The 27,463-nt window shown below is 42.5% G+C and overlaps 1 protein-coding gene across 1 annotated transcript in view; it reads right to left on the minus strand.

Moving 5' to 3' along the window:
- PLCL1 (phospholipase C like 1 (inactive)) overlaps positions 1 to 27,463 on the minus strand; it is a 246,937-nt gene that overhangs the window by 165,700 nt on the left and 53,774 nt on the right. The gene's annotated exons all lie outside the window — the stretch shown is intronic.

The following is a 27,463-nucleotide window of genomic DNA, read 5'->3' on the forward strand; positions in this document are numbered from 1 at the left end:
ACCATATTAAGACAGGCTGGGGAGGAAGAAACACACAGATCCTCTGAGGGTTTTAAACACCTGGATATCTTCACAGGAAGAAGGGGCCCTCATGTCATCTGGCTTCAGGCCATTGAGGCCTTTAAGAGTTCAGCATTTACAAGTGAGTTTAGAAACTTGCTGGACTCTAACAAAGTTGTTCAATTGACATCATGACCCCAGGCAGCCTTCTCCAGTGAAACACATTACCAGCCGCCTTCTGAATGGATTGTAATTTCAAAGGAACCTCATGTGGAGCATGTTGCAATAGTCTAAAACAGAAATATCTGTCAAGAATACCCAAAGTGCTAGCCTAACAGACTGATGATTCAGGACACACCAGACACAAATTCAGATTCCAAATGCTGGGCAAACACTACACGTGGGAAGGCCCACTGGATCTCTATTAGAATTCCCTTTTATGAGAGAACAACCGGGAGAGGAAAGGACAAAAACCAGAAAAGCTGTGGAAATAAATCCATTCCAAGTACTTAACAACTTAACGTGCATGGCAGGTTCCTGCCTTTCCTCTTCATCATAATTCAATTCTGCAGACAAGCTTAGTTGCATAACACTGTACAACAGGGATTTTTTTTAACAGAGAGACAAATTGTTGCTGTAGCTAAGTAAAAGTGGAATGGGATTAGTGTATTGACCTCCTCAGTTACTCTCTTTCATTCAATCCAGAAGTTCAGCGAGAGGTAAATGGGAAATTCTACATACAGGAGGTACAGCAACAACTTGTGCATTAGCCATACAAGGACGCGAGGAGCACTCTGGTTCCTTTCACCTTCTTTAGTCATTCTGAAGAGCTGAGAAGCTGGGACAGGTCTTTAAAATACCTACTGCAGGTTAGGAAGGTGTGGAATCGCAGCCCGCAGAAATTCATTCATAACACCATCAAGCAATTAAAGTGAACAGCAATGGGAGCAAAAGCCCTAAGTGGATCGAGAAATAAAACAGAAAAAGTTGATGCTGAAGCGATAGCTATAGAACCTGCCCAATATGTAGAAGCTGACTGCTTTGGCAAGCAACTTACGTATAAAAGGAAAGAGAGAAGCCCTGGCATGCCAGAGGCAGGGGCCTGCCGCACAGGGAAGATACCTGAGAGTGGCTTAGGCAGGTAAGCATGACAGAGTGGCAGGACCTTGGGAAGCTGCAGGCATAAAGTGTGTGCCAACAAGGTCAAGAACTCAGCAGAGGCCTTTTACTCTCAGGGTGAGAGTGCACATCCCAGGTTCCACTGCTTCATATGGACTGGAGAACCTTAAAGGAGGCGACCTCTGGCCTGGAGCCTAGCAGCCTTTCACCCTGCATCACTTCTACATTGTGCATTCATTCTCATGGGGAAGCAGGGGACATGGATGTCCTGAGGTCCAGCGAGCCAACTCTTTGAAAGCACCTGGCTCAGGAGCTGCTGCTGTGGCTGCCAGGCTTGGCGCCCAGATGTTTGCCAGCTCCATCAACATGCCACCATGCTCTGTGGCATGAAGGGAAACTGCACATAACTCCCTGGCATGCAATGACACATGAAAAAGAGCCAGCACACAGGTTGAAGTCCTTCAAAGCAAGGTATTGGGAGTGTGGATCCTTGCTCAGCCTATAGCTCTGCTTTCACCTTATATCTCCAAGACCTAACCAAGGAGGTATAGAAGCAAACAGAAACACCCCATGGATTTATACTGCCATTTACCAAAGCATAGATTATTCAAAATCTTTTAATAGCCTTGCCACCAACTTATTATTTTTATGGAAGGTAAACAGACTTTTGACAGAAAAGGAATTTTCAACAGAGCATTATTATATGTAATCACAAAAGCCAACACATTTAGGATTAGGCTATTTTTTTCTCAAAATCCTAAGCTTTAAAGTTTATACATGTTTTTGATAGGTTACCCAGCATTCAAAAATCACAGATCATTCAATATTTCAGACTTTTTAATACATCTTATGACAGTGAACAATGTGTGTTGTTAACATACAAATAGCAAAGACCAGAATATGAACATCCTAATGTTTATGCGTATCATGCAGGTAAATTGCCATTCTAGGTGAAAAATCCAAGAAATAAGAGTTCTTTTTATGGATTTCATGCATCATTAAAATGCTGAAAGCACACTTTCAAGCCACACATTTTAAAATTATTTTATTGCATTCAAGCACTAAGACAGTCAGAATTAAAAGTATAATAATTATGTAAAAAGATGCATAATTCTTTTATTTATTCTATTAAATAAAAGAAACAGGAACCTGATGGACAGGATGCAAAGAACCCATTAGGCTGATGCAAGCCATTCTGTACATACGTACAAATTGTATGCATACAACTAGAGCTTCTTGTGCTACCAAAAATCACTCCTCATAATATATTTCATAAGGTTTTTGTTTGGTACAAGTCTCCTGGCTGTTTTTTTCTGCAACCATCCAGCACAGAAGCCTCTCTGGAGGTTCTCACTTTATCACCAAACCCAAAAGATGGCTAAATATCAGTTCCTATGATTCACCTAAGTATGGATGAAACATGTGGTCCTCCAGATGTTTGGACCTAGAGCTCCCATCAGCTCTTACCAGCATAACCACTGATGAGGGATAATGGGAGGCACAGTTCAACAATACCTGGGGGGCACTAGCTGCCCACCCCAACCTAAGCGCTACCCAGTGGATTGTTTCTTAGCTATATAAACAAGAACTGCTTATCAAGTCTAGCAATAATATTTTTTTCTTGGATGCATAAAATCACAAAAAGGTTTAAGGCCAAGCCTTTTATTCTCCCTGTACAATAATGCCTTCATCTCAGTTTTGGGTTCTAAAATAGGTAATAGAAACATTTAATGCAAAGTTGTTTCACTCCAGAGAAATTTGTGAAGTTAGTCTAGAATAATAACTAAAGAGAAACAGTCCTTGGGGTGAAACAGGTGCCCTGTTTATACCTGCTAACACTAGAAATTGATTTTGCTAGCTTCTCAAATCATTCAAGATGACTTAAAACATACACACACACACACACACGTTCATTGTACAACAAATGCAGAACCAGGGACTACAATCAAATGATAAATCCCTATTATCTTTTTCCAGCATCATTGGCCATTATATCATTTGAACATTTTTAATTCCCTTGTCAGATATAATATTAAGAAGCACTGAGGTGAATCCTGTGCATTAGCTATCACGGTCCTCTAAGGATAAACTGCAGGCATTGAATGAGGGGCTGTGAGTAGAAAAAGCATAGTTGTAAGAGAAACCTCTGCAGTCTAATGTATTTTCTCATTCCACTGAAGCCAAACCTGCTTAAGACTGTGCCATTTGAACAAAGTAAACCTCATTAACAAAGGAAGAGATCCTTTGATGTTCTAGCCCAGTGATGGCAAACCTTTTGGAGACCGAGTGCCCAAACTGCAACTCAGAACCCACTTATCTATTGCAAAGTGCTAACACTGCAATGAAACCTGAATTTGCTGACCCGCCAGCACAAGGGGCAACGTTCCACTGACCACCAGCTTTTGGCCAGCCCTGAAAAAGGCATCTGAGTGTATTTCCTACCTTTCCTACCTTCTGCTAAAATCACAGTCCAAGCAAATCCCTGGCAACTCACTGACCGGCCGTGCGAAAGCTCAGCGAGTCGCGGTAATGAGCGACGTCGTTGCCTGGTGCCCTTAATCTTTCCAAATATGTACATGGCTGCTGGGGCGATCGTGTGCCAACAGAGACAGCTCTGCGTGCCCCTGTTGCCATAGGTTTGCCATCACTGGTTCTAGCCTGTTCCATCCTTAGAAATATAAGAGTTAATGACTACTAATGTGCCATGTGGTGGGATGTCCACGAAAAACCCATTTTTAAAAGAGCGGTGTAAATACTGATGGTCCTGAGCGGAGGTAATGTTTTGGGTGGGATGTACAGATAGAATTTCAGGAAGGCTCTGGAAAAGCAAATGCCCCAAGAAAGGGCAGGTTTCCTGGCAAGCAGGGCTTTAATGATGCCATCCCATTGCCATGAATGGGATGGCAGGCAGGAAGGAGGTTGGGTGAAGGAGCGGAAAGTGCAGGGGCAGGGGCAACAGCAACAATAATTTAGGACACCCATTCATAAGTCATATCCTCAAGAGGGGCTTTTACGGTCATCAAGCCCACCCCACAGCTCAGTGCAAGATCTGCAATACAGGACGCACCCACAACAAAGGAGAGCCTGTCACCTTCCAAGGCAGTCTGTTATGCTGCTGAAGAGCTCCTAGCATCACAATTTTTTCTTAGTACTTAGACAAATCTGCTTTGCCATGTCTACCCATTGGTTCTAACTTAAGCCCCTGAAGCAATAAAAAACAAGTCTGCTCCATCCTTCGTAAGGCAGCCTTTCAGGTATTTGAAGAGAGACATCGTATTTCTCCTCAGTCTTCTCCTCCCAAACACTCCAAGTTTTTTAAACTGTTTCCAGACTCTTTCCCGTACTGGCTACCCTTATCCGGACATGCTCCAGCTTGTCAAAGTGCTTCTTCAAATGTCACACCCAGGACTGGACATTCCACTGGCTTTCTTACACATCTCAACATAAAGGCTCTGGGATATGTCACTGCACCCTTGCACATTCCACCTGTTATCAGGTAAACACCTGTAGATCTTCCCTTACATTACCTGTGTGCACCCTGAACAAGGGAGGGTCTTCCCCTCCAATTCTGGCATGTTAGTTACCAGTCTGATAAGATCCTAGCGTCTGCAACTCTTCTTGGCACATGTGGAAGCCTGGAGAAGCAACTCCCAATATATTAGGAACCCCTGGTGTATAGCACAGAGGACACAGCAGGGCCTTTCCAGACAGTCCAATGAATAAACATAACCAGAGAATGAAAGCTGCAACCGCAATGCCACCCTGACTGCGTGTGTGTTTATTGCAAGTTGATCACGTTCAGAGAGAAGTTACATGCTTGAACCGTGACAGCAGTGTCGAAAGCGAAGAACCATAGACAGTGCCATGACAGGAGTTGTCCAGTGGTGTTGATATCAATGGAGAATGAGGGACAAAAGAAGGAATTTTTCAAGAGCAGGTGTAGGGACTCAGAGAGGTAGCCAGGAGTCTGGGACTGGGTTGATTAGAAAATCCCGGCCCTAATGAAGCCACTAGCTTACCTGTAGTCTTAATTTAGGCTATTTGATTCAGGTGATAAAATTCTGTTCACAAATGGGCCATTTCATTTCATTTATTTCATTTCTGTACCACCCAGTAGTCAAAACTCTCTGGATGGTTCACAAACTTTGCAACCCACAAATACATCATAATAAAAATAATATTAAAATTTAGCATATAATATTTAAAAACAGTTTAAAATAGCTACAGTTACAATAAGATACTGGGGACATGCCTTTTGGTACCAAAAATATGCCTAGAGATGGAGAATAATAAACAAAAGCAACATTTTAAGGATACACTCTCATCATCACTTGTAACTCCTACCCTCACTAGTGATTTCACATCAAAAGTTCAGTTACTGATGGTAAATATTTATCTTGAAAGCACAAAGCTCTTCACCTTACTTAGGACATGTACAAAAAGGTATTCCGTAAACCTGTTAGATCAGTTCTGTGTATGCTGAACAGCTGGTTAACTCAAATCAAATTACAGGTTTGTTTTAACAAAATCGAAGATGCAACAAAATTGTGTAAACTTTTTAAAACATTTCCTACAAATTTTAACACACACATCATATTGCCAGAAATGCTACACAGATACACACCCAATCTCAGCCAGTCCCACCACACTTGAAAAAATGGCCAATATGTTGCATCTCGGCCTACTTGAAGTGAATTTGATCCTCTGCAGAACTGTAATCTTAAAAAAATAAAAATAATCATGGTCTTGTTGCTGTCCTCTTCATTAATAACTGAAAAATCCTCCATCTTGATGCCCATCAGTTGGTTTTTGAAATATGCTGGATTACTTCTCAATGCCATTGCCACCCCCATAAAGGCAAATAGCTCATCTTTTCTCACACAACCTGGCTTCTTAAATTGTTCAAGTTCTCCCCAAACCTTGTCTCCAGTTTTGGAAGACAACTGGGTATAGTTTATGGACTTCTACTTTACTGCTGATGAACAAGCCATCCCCACAATGGGATATTATTCATTAGTTACCTTTTAAGAGAATATAGTTTTGCTAACATGCAAGGCTGTTTTTGCAAATGTTTGCAATAGCAGCCAGAACTGTATGCAATTTCAAATGCAGCAACAACCCTGATTTATATAAGCTATATAAAAGCATATAATTATATGGATGTATGTTATACAAGGGGGGGGACCCAAAACCCTAGGAATTTATTAAAAATTGTGTATTTATTTTTACATATTCAGACTTCAGTCACCTTCAAAGTACTCTCCACTTGATGCAATACATCTTATCGAGCCGTTTTTTCCACTGCTCAAAACAGCTTTTGAACTCGTGGATTTTGATGCCTTTTAGTGCTTCTGCCGTTTTTTGGTTTCATCTCTTCCACAGCAGCAAAATGTTTCCCTTTGAGGACTTTTTTCAGTGGGGAAAACAAAAAAAGTCGCAAGGGGGGCGATGGGATGAATAGGGAGGTGGGGCAGGAGGGTCATGCCGTTTTTAGTCAAAACCTGCAGAACACTCAGCTGAACGGAATTTCACCGCTGCACGTTGTTCATGTAAATCAGCCATCACAAAACAGACAAACACCTCGAAAGAGTCTCCAAAACAAAGCAGAAGAAGACTTCACTGAAGCCGAAAGCGGCCTCTCACAACCCAGCTGGGTAGACTGATGCAGATGGGTTCCTAGAACACTCACCTAGCAGGGGGAGGCTGTACTGCAAGGCGCCTGCCCTCTAGAAGGTACTTCCTGGGTTTTCTGGGGGGGTCTTCCCTTGTATTCTGCTACAGAAGAAACCCTGCACTGCAAGCTGTCCCCGCAACCTTCCTTAATCCCGTGCCCACCAGACGTTTTGAACTACAACTTCCAGCATTTCTGATCACTGGTCATGCTGGCTGAGGCTGATGGGAGCTGAAGTTCAGTACATTAGTAAGAGACCAGACTGAGGAAGGTTGAAATGATTTCTTGAAACTCTTATCCCACTCATCTTTCTTGGAACGTTACAGGTAAACGTAGCAACATTTAAACCCGGCGATCCCCACGCACAAATGTAGGGCTGAGGGAGTGGGGGGAGAGAGGGAGAGAGAGAGAGATGGTCGCTTGTGAAAGGCAATTCACTGGGCTGAGCTGTAACTGGAATCAGAGCCACCCCACTCAAAGCACACGCTCTCAGTGAACAAATGCTGCCTGCACCCCTGCAAAAACCGTGTCACTGGTAAATACACCCAACCTGGAACAAAGCTATCAACCTGCATTCTCAGATACAAGCAACAGAATGAATATTATCAATCCACGTTCTGTTCCTTTCATGCTACACCTGCAGACAGAGATAAAAACAGGAGGCAGCAAAGGAGTTGCACATCTTCAAGGACAGGCGCTGAACCGAGGCGCCCTGTTGCCCTTCTCGCAGATGCCTTTTCAACAGACGCCCAGGGATGGCAGCTTATCTGCCTCCGATTCCCACACAGTGCAGGCGTTATCGGGCTTCGCGGCTTGCCTTCGCATTTCAAAGCAAAGAACTGCTATTGTTAACAACTTGAGGTTACCGAAAGAAAACCAAGTTGCTTGGGGTTGGCTTCCGGCAGTGCACTAGCAAGCTGCTGAGGGTGGGGAGAAAGCTCTCCGGGAAAAATATGCTTGAATTGTTCAAAATGAATTAGATTCAAACAGTAATCGTCTTCAGGAGCAAACATAAATCTAGCATAAAACATTCTCCTAAGCACCCTTACTTGGAAGCAACTCCCACTGAAATCCATCTGGCTTGCCTTCTCCTAAATATGTTTAGAATTGGGCTATAAACCGGCAGTGGCTTGATGGATTTCTTGCTTCTAGACATAATCCTACGCATGTTTACTTGCTAGTAAGCTGCGGTGTGTATGGTAAGCCCTATTTCCGCGTAGGTGGGCATAAGAGTGCCACCTCAAAAAATAGTAGTAATAATAACAACTGTGTTGGTTCGTGCAATTACCACAACACAGATTAACCAAAGAGGAAAACACGCCTCAGCCAAGCATCCTCTTCTGAGGGAAACTAAAAATGCACCCAGTCGGCACACAACATATTTCCCTGCTCTGAGCTGCTGCCTGAATTTTACTTTTGCCTGCCTTCCTGCAGGGTACAGAGGCTCAGGTCCACGGTACCCTCGCTGGCCCTCCTCCTGGTTCCCAATCTGACCAGCTGGAGTGCCACTCATGGTCCCTCTTCCCAGACCCCTCCTGCTTTCCTGACGCCAACCCTTTGCTATGTTTGACCAATTCCCCCCCATTCTAAAAGATAGAGATGCCCATCCTAAGGCCTAGTTGCTGCCAAAAGGAGCTTTGAGCTAAAATGCACTGGCACTTTTGGTACCTGAGCCCCACCTTTTTTGCCTTTGGCCCAGCTGCTCTTCCCTTCAACCCCTCCCCACCACTGGCATGTCCCCTCCCCAAAGGTTCTCTGAAATGGAATTTGTCCCCCGGACTAAAGAGAAAACAAGATCCCTGCCCTATGGATTTCCACACATTTCTCCGGTACTCGTTCCACTCAGAATAGCAGATATATGTTCTTAATGACTTGATTAATTAACATTATTTGAAATTTTGCTCATGCACCCATACCAAAACCCCTAGTGTGTGTGAGGTACCTTAAATTGGGATCAGGAAGCAGCCAGGCTCTGACTATCCATTCCTGAGAATCACCAAACATTGCATACCTTCTAATAAATGAGACATTGACCATGCTTCTATGCTTCTATGGAAGGTTTGTTGCACTTCATTTTATTTTTGTGGGGTTGGGGTCTATTATTCAATCAGGATCTCCATTTATAATATCACAACTACTGATGAACAAACCTACCCCAGGAGAATTCATTATTTCCTGGAAGAATACCCATGTACTTGCACAAGACTTCTCCCTCAAATGTGCTTCGGAGCATGTGCAATGTCAAAGTGCATCCTTGGAGCTCCCATTTGGAAAGGCAAAGTTCTTGATGGGTTATTGGGTCTACTTAGCAAACAAAACAGAAGTACTGTATGAGCAACCATGAACCAAATCCAGTCCAGTGAGATGGGGACAGAGAATGTGCTGAAGCTGCTACTCAGGAAAGCAAAACAGGTGAGAGCATGAAATGGAGAAGAGAGAGGTAGATACACCTCCCTGATGGATTCTTCAAATGTGACTGCTTGTGGAGTAAAGTGATTATCAGTTGCCTATAAGCAAGAAAGCCAACTTGGTGCATGCATGGAAAATAGAGTTTAGATACAGACTGTGTCTGCTCAGAAGCTCATTATCCATTCCAACCCTAACAGCAGATCTGTTAATGTTGGTCCAGGCTCATTAAAAAAGTGAGCACAGCAAATAGGTGAAATTCAACCAACTAGCCAATCAATTGCTACAACAATCAATCAATTACTTAGCATCACCAATTGCAACTCAAAACAAAACACCAAATCACAAAACAATGAGGCTAGGCTACAAATGAATATTGGTGTCTCTAAAAAGCACTGTCAGAGCATTCTGTCTTCCAAGAGTCCTCATTCACTGTTGTTCTCTCAAGGGATTTGCCTCTCTTCTCATCCCATTAAAGTTGTGCCAAAGGCACCTGGCAGCACAAGCTCCCAGATATCTGCCAACAGGTGGGGGGGGGGGGTTTCCCAGTTTCCTGCTATCTTATCCCAAAGCTGGTGTGTGTCTTCCTCTTGAAGACTTGCTTTAATAAAAGAAGCACTTTCTAAGTATTGCTAAGAACCATGATGGACATCATCATTTGTCTGTACCTTGGTAATAGTGTCAGCCTGTGTGTGTGTGTGTGAGGGAGGGCCTGCCAGACACATGCGCACCAGCATCATCAACATAGATCCAGGATGAAAGGGCTTAATTCCAGGTTCCACTGGGGATGTGGAAGAAAAATACTAAAAAGCACAACCCCTCGTGTCTCATCTTACAAGTCAACTTAAAGACATTTTTACTCATGATATCAGAACAATTTTTGCATATTCACATTTCTGTAATGCAAAGCTACATCGGCCAGAAAGTACACGTGCTCCCTATTCCACATTCACAGGTATGAACATATGATTATATTATAATTACATTGCATTTAAATGCTGCCTTTCTCCCCTCTTGTGAGGAACTCAGGGCAGCTCACACAGCTTCATATTATCCCCACAACAAGTGACTGGTCCAAAGTCACTGAGTAAGAGTGAAGATATGCAGGGTGGTCCCCTTGAGGCTGGTGTGGTCCCTGGGGCACAGCACCATTTGCCTTGCAAAGAAAAATCTCTGATTTTTCAGCATCAATGTGGTGTTCCAGTTTTGCAAAGTACAAATGGTGGTTCCTTCCTTCCTTCTCTCCCATCCTTCCTAGCATTTCCACATGCCTGTAATTATTGCAGACTTGTGATAAGAACGGCTGTGGTGGTGTTTTCAAGTCCCTTTCTCAATCCTGGATTGCAACAAACTCTCCTTCTAAAAGAACAAAATAGAAAGCCCACATCTTCCAGTAGGCAGGATTTATAACCCATTACATTTTGTTTTACTCAGACTGATTGACCCCAGAAGCTGTCCTCAGATTAAACTAATTATATTCAAAGTCCAAAACAACAATCTCGCTAAACCAGCCTATCCTTTCAGCTCTGCTGGGTATGACCTGATGAGTATCTCTTCCCAGCACAGCTCCCAAGGCACAGCTTCTTTTCCCAATATATGCCAGTAGATTTTTCAAATATGAGCAAGAACTCTATTGTTTTATTGTTTGAAAAGATATGAAAGTTTGTCTTCAAAGCTTGGTCTGCAACAGCTTATTCAAACATGCACATTATCACTTGAATCATGAAGCCATGAACATGCATGTATGGACCAGTGCCAAATTAAAGGAAGAAAATGACCCATCCTTATTCCAGATACTTTCGTGCCCTCTAAAGCTGTTCAGATTAGGAGTTACCCATTTGTATTCTCAGATTGTATGAATGAGAGCTACCAATTGCATTTATTAAGCTTCAGAGAGTCTGACAAGGATATGAATATATTCTTTTCACACCCCTGCTGAATTAATGGTACAGGATTACCATTTGAATACTCACACTGTTAATAACATGAAAAGAGTGTTGATGACTCCCACGTTTCTAATGGCTATATTATTCCACTTAACTGCTCCACTTCAGCATATTCACCTTCAGGTTTGCTATTTTTATTGTTGTTCCCCAACTGATATACAAAGAAAAAAATTACATTACCCTGAGAAAGCATGTTCTATGTATCCACACACACGTGCGCACGCGATTTAATCTTTGTTCAAGTGACTTAATGATATGCTAAGAAGCAGGTATTAAAAATTTCAGGTTGATTTAAACTCATGTACACCTTTTGTTACAGAGATTGCCAACTCAGCTTAAAGCAGAATTCGTTGAAGTTCCTGATTGTGTAGGAAGCAAGAGCTCTTGCTTGCTTTGAAGTTTCAGAAATAATTACCAGCGGCAATAGCCAGGGCAAGGATACAGTGATCAATCAAATGGCATTTCAAGACAATGATTAATGGGGACGAAAGAGCTGTGCCGAATACCCTGGAATACTGGACAGAATAATAATAATAGTTAAAAGCTACCCAAAGCTCCTGCATCTTGAACTGAGATGAGGACATACACTTTGCTGCCTGGTAAAGATGATAAACCATTGTTTCAGATATTAAAATGTATGTGGATAGTCCTTGCCTCAGAGGGCTCCCCTATACAAACCATGTTCTGGCCCAGTGCCACACTCACCCAGGAATACCCTAACCCTCTGCTAATGTATCATTAGAACCAGAAGGCTGAGAGCTTTGCTTAGCACAATGCTGCCATCAAGGTAACAGTCCTATTTCCTACTTCAGAATCACCCCTCACTTTTGGCACACTATGTTGCAAAAATTCAACAGGTTTCTAATGACAGTGGTTATGTATTATGACAGGCATACCTACTGTATTTAACCATCGAAAGATTAGCATCAGAAATGCCACAGCAGCGCTTCTGCTCTTTAATCCCAGGGTAAATCGGGGAGCCAGCCGCAGGTGGGAGGAGGGTGTGCTTGGCAGCAGCAGGGGGAACTCAGCCCCATGCAGAAAAGATGCCCCCTGCCCCATTTCCAGGGCTAATTGCAAGGTGCATTAAGTGTCTAATGTTATGCACAGCCATGGGGGAGAGCGTTTAAATTCTCATTCATCATCAGTCATTTATGAACCATCCAGAACGGTGTGTGTGTACTGCCTAGTAGGAAACAGAAAGGTTAAACATCACAGAATTTTCCCAAGTGAGGGGGGGGAGAGTGAAACCAACCGATGGCTCCACCCCCCTGCACACACATCATTGCCTCCAGGACACTGAGTGCCCTTCTAGTACAGCAACAAAATATGGCCAGAGTAAGTAGCCTGCTACAATCAAAGCACACTGTCCAGCCGACAGAACCTTTTCTAGGATGCACAAATTTCCCACAGTACAGTCTTCATTTCATACCATGCTTCCAGTCCCTATATCTGCAGGGGAAAAACTGAAAACACAGTGGCAAAGAATCTCTCTCTTTTGCTTAGAAGGCAAGACTGGATTAGATGGAGTGGAAGTTAGAGGGTATCATGATGTCAAAAGGATCCAGGAAAGGGTAGCAATTTAAAAAAAGTACGAAGGGGACCAAGTAGGCCCAAGTTAGCACAGTTGTGGCGAAGGATGGATTTGGTCATGGCCGAAACAAGACACTGTGTGACAAGCAGAATTCCAACGCTTTAAATGAAAAAAAAAAAAATGATACCAAAGGATAAAGGGCAGAGCTCAGGACAAAAGTCAGCTGTTTGTTCAGGAACAACTATTTTACTTCCTTAGAACTCCGGGGCTGTCAAACATACCATCCTCGCACAGGAGCAGACCTCCACGTATCACAGAACAATCCAATGGCTGCAGAGCAGAAGCTCAAGAGAGTGGGCCAAGCTGTATACTCGAGTCTAGTCACAAATATATTCCCCATAGTAAGAGGAGGCAAGCTTGTTGGCTTTGCAGATACATTTGCCTTGGAGGGGTGTACACATTTTTCCTGTGGCCATTTATTTTTGAGAATTCTTTTCTTGCTTCCCCCTCCCCCACCCATGCCTTCCACTCCCACTTTTTTCCTCTCCCTTACTTGGATCCTCGCTTTTCTTTCCCCACCCCTTGATGTTATTCCCACTTTTCTAGTTCCTCCTCCAAACACCCTCCCCCTCACAGGGCTGCTTCCAGTCTTGCCCTCCCATCCTTTCCCCATTTTCACCAGCCACGCAGCTGCTACTTCTGGCCCCTCGCCACCTTGGCACTATATGCCCTCATGCTCCTGCAGGGTCTGGCAAGCAGCACCGGGGTCATGGTGGCGGCTACATCCAATGACCTCTGACAGATAGCAAAGGAGGGAAAATATAAGCAGAAAGCAAAAGTGAAATATGCAACAAAAAGGTACAGCTTGGAGTGATCCTGTTCAGCATATCCTATTCCACTCCCACCACTCTCCCAATGTTTTACTCCCCCCACACCAATTGATCAGAATTCTGTGCACAATGACAATACTCCGCTGTCATTCAGTTGTCGCAGGTGGTGGAGAGGGGGGATCAGCTTTTCTTTCTGAATATTTTATGTTCTCCTGCCAACTCCTGAGGTTCCACAAACCTGCTGATATTTTCCTGTTGTGCACAGATGAGGCCATTTTGGCTAAATAAAGGGCAGCACTCAGATAATGAAGATTGTTCTTAGTACACATGATTTTTGAACTACTTATTTTGTGCTGTTTATAGACAGAAATATTGAGCGGGAGTTAATCCTAAGGATAACCTGTGAATGTTCCCTGTGAACCTGGGGAACATTTCAACAAGCCAGCTCCGTGCAAACAGGAGGGCTCTCCTTGAACCAGAATGGAAGCACACTGCAGGTACTTAACATGAAAAAGATGGCAGAGAGACTTTTAAACTGAACTGTGGAGGAAAGCTGACAGAGCTGGAGAGCATGCTAAAAAAACGCAAAACTTTCCTCCTCTTTAAGAGGAGCATGCATTAAGATTCCTTCGATTCACCTGTTAGCTGGCTGTGTGCATGGAGCAGGTAATTTAATTCCTTCCTTATTTATTTTTGATTTGGTCTATAGGCTGTAGCCTGAGTCTCTCTTGAGTTTGGTGGAAAATCACAGAGACAAAGCAAGAGCCCTGAGGAACTCAATATATTTTAGGGCAAAAATACACAAATATCCATTTGTCACTAGCATAGCCATGCAGCCAAAAAAAATTAAGACACATCTGAATCTGACCATTTCTGGCTGCTCAGCTGATCTGATTTGACACCTGTAATCCTCTTCCACATGATAGACATGAAGACCATCAGATGGCCAGCAAGCACATGTGAAAGTGGGTAGTAGGATTGGGCTGGTACATAAGGGGGCTGCTGGCACAGGCTTGGCAGACAGATGGAATGCTAAAGCCTCTTCCGAGCATGGATGGGACACCTGATTGACATGAGGCCATCCCTACCACTGCTGCTTCAGCTGTGGCCAGCGGGACTGAGCCAGCCAAAGGGCAAGATGGACGAAAGCCAACCCCATCGCCCGCACAAAGACTGAGAAAAAGGTAATTCCTGCCCTTGAGCTTGCAGTCTAATATACATGATACTACATGGAACAGAGGTAGGAAAGAAGCAGTAAGACAAGGACATTAAAGCACTAATTCATCATTAACTTCATAAATGTTTCGTGGCCATGTTATGGCAGTGGATAGAGAGAGTTCCAGGAAGAGAACGAACCCAACGACACACAGTCCCAATGTCAGGGAACGGAAATAAATGCCTTCAAATGTTTGTATGTGGTTTGCTTTTTGGGTAGCCTGGGGTTAGATCTTGCATGTGTGTGCACTGGTCAGTTTCAGCCAAAAGTCAACGTTTAGTTAATGATTATTGGAATCAGGATGTTAGCTCAGGAAGTCAAGAGGTTGCAGGAGGCAAAGAGATAAGGAAGCAAGCAGGAGGTTCAACAGAGAGTCAGAAAGAGAACAAGGTTTGCAATACATTTTACTTGGAAATGGGTGCCAGAGGGCTGTGAAGGAGAAGGAGAGGAAGGAAGGCTTGCAACAAGCAACTCAAGGTCAGGGAAAGGAATCGGGGATAGCAATTTAGGGCAAAAGGTAACAAGAGACTCTCCGGCTACTTGGTGGCGAGCAAAAGAAGCAAGTTATTCTTAAGGTATAAATGTTGGACATAAAAGAGCAGAAAATTCAGAGACAGAAAAAGATCGCAAAAATCAGAAGAGAACATGGAGAGAGAGGGAGAAAAAAATGGTCAGAGGTCTAGAGTTTAAAACAAAATCCTGCTGGAATATTGCTAGCAAAGGACTTGGATAAAATAGCGCAATAGTCTAAATAAGGTTAGTTGGATGCTTATATCCCTGGTTATTTTATAACCCTGTTACTCTTATTATATCAGAAAACCCATATTTCTATTAACACTTTTCCGTAAATCTTTAAACCCTGCCGTTTGAAACATCTTGTCTCTACCTTGTTGGGATATGCACTCCACATCTAATCCAACAGCCAACCCACTCATCATCTTAAAGTGGACATTTGAGAGCCAAGGACTTTTAAGGCTGCGGTGATGAAGGCAGCCAGAGAAAAGATTTCCATTTGGTGGACATAGAAAAGGGCACAGGCCGCTGTGTGGGCTACCTTTCCACACACAGAAAGGGCTTTCCCTGTTGGGGCATCCATCTTAGCCAGTACAGTCCGCCTTGTGTCTCACGTCTCCTTTTGCTCCAGCTAGTTGGAATAGCTTTTAAACTATTTAGAGATTAAAAAAAAAATAGTAAGCTGTTTCTAATAATAGGCAAGAATGAAAAATAACAGGATTTCTCCATCTACTTAAAGCACCTTTGAAAGCCAGCAGGATTTAAGCTCATACGTTCAATGTTGCATATTAATAAATGCCACAGTTTACTGGACCTTCATTTAGGATCAACACTTAAAATATGCTTCATAATTTTACTGGCATTGCAAGAGAGGTACAGCCAAGGGATCCTGAGCTCTTTGGTTTCAAAATGTCCTTTGTACCAATGGCAGGAGAGGTCTGGGATTGTTTTCATCTTCCTGTATACACAACTGTGATGGATGACTTGTTTGAGTTTCCCAAAAAGAGCCATAAAACACAACGATGGTTATTTTCATCCTGTGAATGGCCTTCCCAGAGGGAACAATGTGATGAAATTTAGCAAGGCTAAACAGGGCTTGGAAAGGGCTCTTCAAAGCACTGCTCTGCACAAGATTCTCAGTGCTTCCAAAAGCTTTGGGCATGAGAGAATGGACTCTATCGGTATGCAAAGGAAAAAGCTGGAAGTTTTGCCTGCAAAGTGCCATCGTCCAGCTCATGTTTGCAAATGTCTTTTGAAAGAGAAAACTTGCTTTGGCAGAGACTGCCCACTATTGCAAACACTGATGGTAAGGAAACAGGGCCAAGGAAGTCAGCATCTGACCGATTCAAGTGAATGGCACATATAAATTGCTTTCGGGGTCCTAATGCTCATAAAGCAGTGTTTTCCTGTAGAAAACACAGCTGTTAGGGGTTATTTCACATGGCACACAGGAAGTGTGGCAGCTGCCCAAAAAGGTTTTCATACATCTGCCACAATATGTATCTGTAAGCTGCTTCCCTTCCAGAGGAGGCCTCTTAAACGGAAAGCCCTCCGCATTCGATCCACATGGGATCTCTTCATAATGGCATACATGTGTAGGAGCAGCTTCATGGAGTCTCTACAATGTGGAAGAGAACTTTGGTGGTAGTACCTGTATAACATATGAAAAGGAGGTTTCGGCAAGGGGCGGCATACAAATGTAATAATAATAATAATAATAATAATAATAATAATAATAATAATAATAATATAGAATATGCCTTGAGGCCATTATTTCAGGCCTTCTTGGTAGTGGCACTCCATCTGACAGAACATGCTCCTGCATGTAGTTCCAGAAGCAAAAACTGGCAAGCCTCCAACACCCCTTGAAAATGCATTTGGCCACTCTTGCTTTCCCTGACTTGTAATCGGTTGTGACACTTCTCTGTTTGGTTTGTTTTGTTGTAACATTTTAAGGTATTTCTTTCTTGTTTTATACCTTTTCATATTTTTTTTAAAAAGGAACTGCCCAGAGTTAGTAACCTGTTGTATATTTGGGTATATGCAGGTTCAGCAGAAGTAAGCACTGAACGGCAGATTTAGTTAGGAGGCTAATGCTTGCACCTGGATCTATCCAAAACCACACTGAGAGGCTTCTTAGCCAGAGTAAAAAAAGCTTTGTTCACTTACAAACAATCCATATGTGACTTGCATGAAAGAGAAATGTTGGTATCTTCAGGCAGGGTATTTGCTTTATTGGTAGCTGGTTAGCTTGCAGAGGGGAGGGGAGGGGAGGGGAGGGGAGCACTTTCTTCTTCTCCCATGGTGGTGCTGGGGAGCAGCCATGTTTTCAACCTTCTGCTTTTCCATGTGAGGTGGAAGGAATGCAGGGACAGGGAGGACACAGCTCAAGCAGAGAGGTTAGTGTGAGTAGACAGATCTGTGCAATGTTAATGCAGGCAATGTTACATATACCAAACACCTGGAGGGCTAGAGTTGCCAAGCTATGTAGAAACAGCTTAAATAATAAATAATATTATTTATAATATTTCAAATAATAAAATATCACTTCAACTTTATTGCCACCCACACAATGGGCGCCTGATTTCAAAATGATTAGTCTACATAGGAATTTAAATGATGAAACGGCATGTCTGCTTCCAGTTATGTGGCTTAGAAATGTTTCTTCTCTCTCAATTAATATTAATCTCTCAGTCTCTTGAGAAAAGCTGTCCCCAAAGACAGAAGTTCAAGAACACAAATTTACATCTAGTAAAGTTTCCCTTGGGAAGATCTCTGGACTGTTTTACTGCACTTACTTAGAGCCTATCCAATTACCCTGTGCAGGGCCAATAATGAATCTTCTTCCAGGTGAAACCATAACGACCTTGTACCTTCCCTTGCAGTAGCTTTCTCTGCTTCTGCCTGTGGTGCTGACTCTCACAAGCTCTAGTCAGCACAACCAATGAACAGGAATGCTGGGAGCTGTAGTCTAGAGAGTACCAGGTTAGGGTTTCCTTGTCATTATGAGGGACAGGGCTAGGTACTAGACCCACTTGGAGAAATTTGCTTTTTTGTGATGCACCCACCCAATTGTAAAATGGAGGCAGCAGCGCTGGTTGGACTTTATGGTGGGGTTTTGCCTCTTCTGCACAGTGCTAACCAAAGTAAGCTTGAGCATCACTGCCACGGTCTCTGAAATACCCTGTGCTAGCATCAGCTTCAGCTACCACTGCTGCCCAGGAGCTGCTGTTCAGGAACTTCTCCACCCTCACCGCCATTCAAGAGATCCATTCTTTTCTCCTCCTGAAGAGGGGGAATGTGCCTCTTAGGCTGGTGTCTCAGCTTTGACCGTTCTACCTTGGCTAGCCCTGCCAGGAGACCAACCCAGTGAGACGATCGTGGCATTGCTCTTGGCCTCTCTGACTCTCAAACCCATCAGTGCAATGAGGTGTGCATCAAGAGGGAAGCCAGGCTATTAACGCCTTCCACATGTGAGTAGATGGTAGAGACTCCTGGAACTGTACCATTTTAGGATGCAAGTTTGGGTCCACAGAATACTCTACTTTCTTCCTGTTAGTGTTCTTAGTAACACTCATTCATAGAGAAAAGGCTAGCTGGAATTCTTGCCATCTTGCAGCCCTCCCCACCCCACCCCACCCAAAAAACAGGGCAGTATTTCCATGAGCATTCTCCAGTGATCCTGGAATATTATTGCAGGAGTACCATTCCACACAACATTTTCTGCATGTAGATCCTCTTGACGGCTCTGTAAATTTAGAAAAACATTAATGCAAGAGCAGTGAGAAAACATTTCAGCCTAACAGTCCCTCTGGGATGAAACTAAATTTATTCCACAAGAAGATAACATTAAGAATAAATACAGTTGTAATGTCTTGAGTGGCCTTTTCCCTTTAATATCAGGCTTCAGAAATCCATGAGAGTTGGCTAATATGTCACGCAATGTGGAGGCAATTTTCAGTGTATAGCTCCTTCTGCCACATGAAAGGCCTCCACGTCACAGACCAGCCACATCCCAAATTTGATTTCCCTTTAAAGTTGATGCCTTCTTTCTCTCTTTCCTGAGTTGTCAGCAAGAAAAGGAAGCAAACAACAACAATCACAACTCTAAATCAATATAGAAAGCTAAGAAGGAAATCTAATTAAAGAAAGAATCCACTTATGGTTTTTAGCCCTTAGGGAAGAAACCAACTAACCTCCTTGAGAAACAATTTTTGCAGGAAACATTGAAAAAGAAGCAAAAATTCTAGACCGGCTTGTATAGCTAAACTGCCCCCGAAACACAAGCGTGTCCTTTTATGTGCATGGAGGGCCAGTCCAGCCATTTTGCCTCCTGAGGCACCACCAGCACCACTGGGGTTTCCCTCATGTAGTCAGTCCCTCCTAGCCAACACCACACAGAAGTGCCTCAAGTCTCACAAAACATGACCCAAACTGTGGCAAAGGCCTGGAGATGCCAGAGGCCACAGTGCTTAGTCAGGCCACCACTCTCTGGACCAATGTGCAGCCCCTGCTGCACTTCCATTAGCATAGGATGGCTTGACCAATCAGTGTCCCAGCCTGGCCATCAAGCACCCAGCCAGCCTAGCAGCAGTGGCTGGTGGGAGGATGCACACGGGTTCAAATGGTGTGGCAGGAGCTTGGAGGCACCGTGGTGGGAGCTTGGGCAGTAATGGGGCACAGCTGTTTGACCACACCTCCCAGTCTGCCACCTCAGACACCTCACTCAGCGTGTCTCATGAACAGTCCAGCCCTATATGGATGCATAAGTTTGCCAGCAACAGATTTGAGAAAGAAAACGTATTTCCACATGTGCTTAAGCACCCAGGCAAGGTTTGGACGGGAGGAGCCTGCAATATTCATGTGTCAAACATCCATACTGACATTTCCAACATTTAAAGTGCTTGAGCTGGACAAGCTCAGTCAAAGCTGTGGATTGAGACCAGCCAAGGCTGTGTCACATCTTGTCAGGTGCATTTTTGTCAAAACCCTTGCTAGATTTTCACACCCACAACTTCTGCTTTTGGAAGAGGTGGTAATCACAGTTATTTCTGAATTAACCGCTAGCAGCATGCATCGAAAGGTCTTGCTTTCAACAAGGCCAGTGCATCCATTATCAAGGCTTTACTGAAATCATTGTCAGGCTCTTCAGTAGGAAACAAATGTCCACCCTGAACTGAAAAAATATCTACATATGTTTTTGACACAATAATGTAGATTAAATAATCAAATTGCCTAGATGGTTTCCAAATTCAGTGTGTTTCCATGAGCTTGTAGGTGTACAACAGATTACATGTGATTTACTTACAAAGTAATTTAGATTTTAAAAATATACTTAAAATATTCAAATATATATTTAAAATTAAATAAATATTTTAATACATAGTAAATTACCACCCATTTTATGAAAATTACTATGAAATTTAATTTAAGAAAATTAAAGCAACACTTAAGCAAGATCCTTCCAATCTAGGATCACACCAATGGAAAGCAGTACCTTGCAATACCTGCAAGTTACTCCTAGATGGCACTTCTAAGTTCCCAAAACTTACTTAATTTGATAGTAACAAGCACTTCCAGAAATGGGATTTATTTAACCCAGATGTAAAGGATGATGATGACTGTTGTAATATGTAGGAAAAACTGAAAAAGACATAAGAACAAGACTCTGTAACCACAACTCTGCAACCCCTTCTAAAAAGCAAAAAGCAAAACCCTATAGGAGCCTCCTGCAAGACCTTTTAATTCATTTGCACATATTCTTTCAGACTTACAATCGCTTCAGACTGATCAAAGAATACTTATATACATGACAGAAATGAAAGCTTCTAGTTCGAGATTCAGGACTCTTAACCCAGAGGGCCTATCCTAGAGGACAAGTCGGCTTCCTCTTGCACAGAACTGCTGCTGCTGCTGCCAGGAATATTCATCTCCCAGCATTCCAAGCTGCCACTTGTGGAATCCATTTAACATCACAGCTATTGATTAGGGCAGAAGTCAGAGACAAAGTAGTTGTAAATTTTATTTGGGAACTTTGAGAATATTTTTTTTTCTTTTGCATGAAAACCCATAATAATTTTTGTGCACATTTCTCCTAACGTATGTATATGTGCATATATTTTCCCAATACACTATGTTTTATTAATATTACTTTCTCAAATATAAGCATCGCTATGGTTGACTCAGATTCTGATCCGAAAGTGGAGGATGATGGATTGGAATTCAACAGTCCATATGCCAGGTGAATAGATGCAGAGATAAGCCAGGAAAGTAATTAAGAATCAGACAATTCAGTTCTGTGGGAAATTCTAGTGAACATACACTGAGATGGGAGGGGGAAGATCTAACATCATGACTCCAATCATGTGGCATTGGGTTAAGAGGCCAGACCAATAGAGAAATGTCAGATGTTCCTGGAGACTGGTCAAAAGCAGCATGATGTATCTTGAAGGAGGAACCAGAACTTTTTGGTTTGGAAAGGAGGAGGTGAAGCCAACCAATTTCTTTCTTCCGTCCTCTCTCATTCTCTCTCTGTGTCACTTTTTCTTCTACTTTGGTGAATGAGAAGGAAGGACTTACTGGGGAAGACCCTAATTCTGGGAGCAATTGATGGCAAAAGAAGAAGGGGACGGCAGAGGAGGAGGTGGCTGGATGGAGTCACTGAAGCAGTTGGTGTGAGCTTAAGTGGACTCCGGGGGATGGTGGAGGACAGGAAGGCCTGGAGGAATGTTGCCCATGGGGTTGCAATGTGTCCGTGTGACTTCGCAACTAACAGCAGCCTTGGTGAAAAATTGCTGGCATTGAACTAAAAAAAAGTCCACTTTTGGTATACAGCTTCCAAGAGATTTCTCCCAAGAGCTTGCAATCCACAGCATAAAAAGGATTTCCCATCCCCTCCTTTAAAGGCACTAACAATTTTGCATTTGTGACATCACAATAGGCATGGCTGTTTGGTAGCATATTATCAATGGTTCACTCTGCTTGCCAAAATATGGCTCCATCTGTCCTATGTTTAGCCTAATTCCATATCTGGCAGACAAGTTGCATGAGAGAGAGTACACATATGTCAGTGAATGGTGACTGTCACCAAGCATGGCAACTGTGGAACTTCGTTCATGATCGGAAGGATGTGTTCAACTCTTTGGATTACAAACTGTGCAAGCCTGGGCTAGCTTTCATTCAGTCAAATTTTCTTCTTTTAACATCAGCCAGTTGCTGCAGGAGAAGTGTTTCTCCCGAAAAGGTGAATATATGTTTTGCAGAATTAAGAGGGGATGGCCATTGGATAGAATTACAATTTTGTACAAGAGTCTGAGATCAAAGATGAGGCTACTACAAGCTGTCCTAACAACCTCAGCCTAGCTGCCTTGGTTCACAGTTTGATACAAGAAAGGTTAACTTGATGTTAACAACTTACCCCAACTGGAAGCAACCAGAAGTGACATCTCACTCATTGCATACAACTGGGATAAATTCTTCAGTTGTATATGCATCAATGGAACCCGAAATAAGGACACCAAAGAATGAGGCTCAGCACCTTGTAACCCCAAGAAACTACAGTAGAAGCTACAGTCGGGCATGATTTGCTAATAGCAAGTTGTAGGTGGGCAAATCAATCTGCTCATTTTCCTCCAGTATCACCATGTTAAGCATCAGCATTCCAAAACCTATTTCATTTGTATACCAGTTTTGATTCCTAAACATCAGCTATGCTGTGCAACGAAACAGCCTCAGCACCTACACTCGAAGAAGACTTGCATCGAAGAAGCCTTGCATAAAGAACAGCTGGTTTCAGCAGCCTTTTGTTAGATCTGTCCCATGTCCATTGGCTTCTCAGTCTGAAATTGAGCCAAAAGCATGGCCTACTGTCACATGAGATGGATATTTTCCATTGTCTTCAGTGGCCACTGTCATCGATTCCCAAACAATCATCAAGCCTAATTCTTTTTCAGCAGCTTGGTTCATTAGTACAAAAAATGAAAGCAGGCACACACATCATTACTGTCCACCACTGCACTTTGTCGTAAGGACTGAAACCGCTTCTTAAACCACTTCTTCTTGCTCTCCCCATCCCTAAGAGTGTCAACATGCTGGAGGTGTTCTCTCAATGCAACAACTTTCTATAATAGCTCTCTGGCTCAGCCCATGTGGTTCATGCAAGCAGTAAATCCTGATGAATATACCTTCCACTGTCTTCATGTAACCGCTCAGCCTCTTATGAAGAACGGAAGGAACCTTGTTGAAAGTAAGGTTCAGCAGGGGAGGGATTCCTCATGCTGCGTAAAGGTCAAAATACGCCACGGGGAAATGCCAAAGGGTATATGATGCTGCATTTCTTCAGAGCAGTAAAGCTTTGCCTAGCAGGTCTCCAGATGTCAGTAGTATTGTTGAATAATTCATATTTCTTAACAAGTGATAATCTCAATTAACCATACGTATTATTATTTTCGTAAATCATAGCAGATGCCCAGCATGAAGACATGCAATTAGGAGAATGTTGCTGTGCAACACCTTAACAGTGGACCTCCTCACCAGCAGCACCCACTCTTTGGAAAACTCAAAGCAGCTGAAGAGGCAGAAAACGTGCCATCGTTCAAATGTCTTCTGAAAGGGCATGTGTTCACCCAGGATTTCCACAGCGTATGATTAAGCACACTGCTCCATTGTACTGCTCCAGCATCATGCCATATTACTGTTGCTGTGACTGGAATTGTTCTAATTTTTAATCTTAATCTTGATATTTTAAATGTGATCTTAATATTTATAGGTCTACCACTTAGTGATTTTATTATACTTTGCAGTATGAAAATAGTACAATACTAAATGACCAAGTTACAATCACATATCATTTCTGTTTATAACAATTCACCAGTAATTACTCCCATTTACAACAACAGGTGCTACCACTATAAAGACTCTGCTGTGCAGAGTCACTGTCATAAAGAAAAGTATTTGCATGTACTAGCAAAACATAAGGATTTTCCTATTTTTGTTCCCCATTCTCCTTTGCAGTCAAAAGATAAGATTACAATGTTTATTTTTTTATTTATTTAAAAAAAATTGTAGGCCGTCCATTACTGTCAGGAACTACTGGTAGATCTTGGAGAAATTTGCAACATGTCAATGAGATACTGACTCCCAAGAATTTAATAAGTGCAACATGTAAAAGTTACCCCCTACATCCCAAATTAAGATGCTCTTGCTGAGAAAGCTTGAGGCATAAATTTGCATGTGTGCAAGTACTGAAAACTCAGTTCTGGTACAATTATAATCTGCAGCTGAGCCTTTGCACAGAAGCATCTAGACAGAAGCACCACTTGGCCAAGTTTTTGCATCTGGTTTTCACTGGTGGATCTTGATGTTACTGTGTGTGTGTGTGTGTCAAAGTGGACCCATCAAACCTAAGTCTTCCCACATATGTAGTACACTGTGACTTCACAGGGAATTATTGAAAGTCCATAAAGTGTACAATAACATCCAACATAGCCTTATATATATCAAAAATGGCTTCAGTATATCAGTGTATCTTGTTATACTATGCTTCTGATGCACAGAGCTCCAGCCTACAAAAGTTTATGCCATCATATATTTATCAGTATTTAAAGAGCCACAAGATCCAGTGTTTATTGATTCCCCTCTAGAATTTATTGTAACATATTGTATGATCAAGGGATGCAGGTGGCGCAGTGGTTTAAACTGCTGAGCTGCTGGGCTGGTTGATCTAAATGTCACCGGTTTGAATCTGCACAACGGGGTGAGTTCCCGTTGCTCCGTCCCAGCTCCTGTCAACCTTGCAGTTTGAAAGCATATAAGTAGATAAAGGTACCACTTCGGTGGGCAGGTAACAGCGTTCTGTGCACTTCAGTGTTTAGTCATGCTGGCCACGTGACCACGGAGACTGTTTGTGGACAAACGCTGGCTCCCTTGGCTAGGAAACAGAGAGGCAGAGGAGCAGAGTTCTCTTCTAGAACTTTACAGCTACTGCCAATATTTACATTTCTGGCACTGTATTTTTAATACATATAATGCCAACTAACAATGATTCAAGAAGAGTAAGGAGAGAAGTACAGCAAATACATAATCAAAGGGACAACAAAAGAGGTTGACCTCAAAGTCTTTATGCAGACAACATCCTCCTTATTGCCAGACCCAAGCAAGTGAAGGCAAAATTCTTTGTGAATAAACTCTTAAATCTGGGAGATCTTTTAAAAACTATTTGTATATTAAACTGGAGGAGAGAGGACAAGCCCCCAGATTTCCTCACCAGAGGATGACACGTGGTGTTTTCCACTCCATGCGTTAGTGCCTAAAATTAATTTACCACCCCAGATGGTACTGTGCAGAACCTAGCCTGAGGGCCCTAACCATAAGAATTAACTAGATGTTCCAGAATAAAACAACTTCAGAGGCTTGCATCTTTTGTATAATCCCAGCCATTCATAAAGATTTAATTTTCCTTGAGACTTAGCAGTGGTTGTCTACTAACTATTCAAATAGTGGAAAATTTAATACTCATTTACTGCAGTCCTAAAGAACATTTTCTGTTTCTAGCCAACAAAAGCACCCTACACACACATTTGCCCAGAGCCTTATAAAAGCCACATGCCCCATTGTAATTGTGCCTTAAGGAGATTTGACTCAGTTGAAGAAACAACTACTCATGTCTTTAACATTACTGAGCTTCATTTAATGCTCAGGTAAAAGAGTCTCACGTTTTTACATCATGCTCTCATTTCAGGTAATTACACAGTCCTACAGTTGTTTATTTGAACTACAAATCCTCTAGAAATTGAAAGATGCTTTTTCTATGGTCTCTGAAATAACACCTCCTGCAAGATGCTCTTTCATCAGGAAGAAAGAAAAACTGACGACAGCCCTGTGTGTAGCATTTTGACAGAAACATGGCTGAGGCGACTGATTAAAAAGGGAAAGGCAACAGAATTACTGGTTCAGGATACTGAACCAGGTTGTTGTTACTGAACCAGGTTGTTGTTTCTGCTTTAGATTTTGGCAAGCAATCACCTCAGCAGCAGCAGACATAATTTTTACTCCTAACTGCTGTCTGCACACAACAAGCAGGGGGCTTTCTTTCTTCACACATTTGTTCCCAACTGTCTTCTGGCAAGGGGCAGCATGGGGAAGCTTCTGGTTATATCTGGATATTTATCTATTTTAAAAAGTCCCAGTTTTCAAGCTCACATTAGCAGATAAAACATTCCAAGGGAGAAAAATGAAATGTGATCTGGAGTTGCTGAAACATTACCAAGGTAGGAATGAGGATGGCCATTTACACATCTCCATGAAAGAGGACGCTGATTTGCTCAAGATTTGCATAGGCTGATTGTTATATATTCAAAAATGCTGTAAATTAAACTGAGTTCATTATAGCAGGGAAGAGTGTAACCACAACTCTTGTTCACTCTCCCACCTTCTTAGGATTCTTTTATTCAGAGCTTGGACTGGACAGAGCACCAAATGCCTTCAAATGGAGGATTGTCCTCTGTAAATTAGGACATGTAGGTACCCTAGACAGAAAAACCACAGCAGGGACATAGGCAGAGAAGGCTGGGGGAAGTTTAGCCAGAATGGCAAAAATGCCACTGTTTCTGCCTGGCTACAGGCATGGATTCACCTGTTCAGACCAACGTTTCACCATGCTCTACCAATGTTGCTCAGCCAACATTGCTAAGAAAATAATTCTGGGAAAGTTTTGGAAATGCTGTCGACTCTTCCTGAACCATTAGAGAATTACAGTCTTCCCCTGAAGAATATGCAACAAAATGACCTCTCCAGTTTTTGTCATCAATAATTAGGTGAATCTCAAATATAATTATGGACCCTGTTTCCATCTTGAATTGACTCATCTTGTCTTGAATCCATATGTTTCAATTGATTCATCTTGTCTTGAACCATTCATCTTGAATAGATTTGTCTTGAATCCATCCTTCTTGAATTGATTCATCTTGTCTTGAATCGATTTGTTTTGGATCCATTCATCTTGTCTTGAATCCATTTATCTTGAATCAATTCATTTTGTCTTGAATCCATCCATCTTCAACTAAAGACACTCAAGAATGATGGAATAAGTGTGTTCGAAGTGAGGGGGAGCATTTTGAGGGGGATTAATGGCAATGTGTCTCTTCCTGAAATAATTTTACATTTAAATATTTGTCGTATTCTTTGATCACACCATATATGTAACCTCAAACTTAATTCATTTCAGGAGGC

The sequence above is a fragment of the Varanus komodoensis genome, unplaced genomic scaffold (genome assembly GCF_004798865.1).
Source record: "Varanus komodoensis strain SLA01 unplaced genomic scaffold, ASM479886v1 scaffold23, whole genome shotgun sequence".
NCBI lineage: Eukaryota > Metazoa > Chordata > Lepidosauria > Squamata > Varanidae > Varanus > Varanus komodoensis.